The following is a 557-nucleotide window of genomic DNA, read 5'->3' as shown; positions in this document are numbered from 1 at the left end:
GCTCTCCCAGAAAGGGCCGTGGAGCCCCGGGAACGAGCCGTCCCCCGATCCGCGTCCTCTGCCCGGGGCCGGGCGCGCGCCCCGGTGGGCATCGGGGTCGCCCTACGCGTGCCACCCTTCCAGTGCCAGGGTCTCCAGCCTCACTTCAGTGTCACGCCCTCCCGGGCCGTCCCCGCACTTCTGTTCGAGTGGCCGGGCCCCCCCAACCCCAGCCTCCCCCCCGCCCTCGATGCACACGCGAAACTGCGAGCCCCAACTCGGCGGCGCCGGCGCTCCCCGCACGGCTCAGCTGGGCGCGCGCACTCACCGCGGCTGGAGACTCGCTGGAGTTTCGGGCTCGGCGGATCAGGGGCTGCGGCGGAGACTCCAGGGGGTGTCCCGAGCTCTCGCCCCGGCCCCGCAGAGTGGCCGCTCCGCGCGCTCGCCTCCTCCCGAGCTCCTCGTCCGCCTCGCTCTGGTCTTTGTCTTTGCAAAGTGTCGAAACTGTCTGGCATAGTGGAGCCCCGCCGGCGAGCCTGGAGCCGGGCGGCGGGGGGGCGGGGTGAGGATGGGAGCGG

The 557-nt window shown here is 74.0% G+C and overlaps 1 protein-coding gene across 1 annotated transcript in view; it reads right to left on the bottom strand.

Moving 5' to 3' along the window:
* Positions 1 to 549, bottom strand: part of ST3GAL1 (ST3 beta-galactoside alpha-2,3-sialyltransferase 1) — a 69,453-nt gene extending 68,904 nt beyond the window's left edge. The window contains exon 1 of the mRNA XM_012723012.1: positions 308 to 549. The gene's annotated coding sequence lies outside the window, so the exon portion shown is untranslated. The remainder of the gene's footprint in view (positions 1 to 307) is intronic.
* Between the last annotated feature and the right edge of the window lie 8 nt (positions 550 to 557).

Source organism: Condylura cristata, unplaced genomic scaffold (genome assembly GCF_000260355.1).
Source record: "Condylura cristata isolate star-nosed mole 26May11 unplaced genomic scaffold, ConCri1.0 scaffold00009, whole genome shotgun sequence".
NCBI classification, from domain to species: domain Eukaryota; kingdom Metazoa; phylum Chordata; class Mammalia; order Eulipotyphla; family Talpidae; genus Condylura; species Condylura cristata.
Note: the sequence above shows the minus strand (reverse complement) of the source record. Positions and strands in the feature narration are given on the sequence as shown.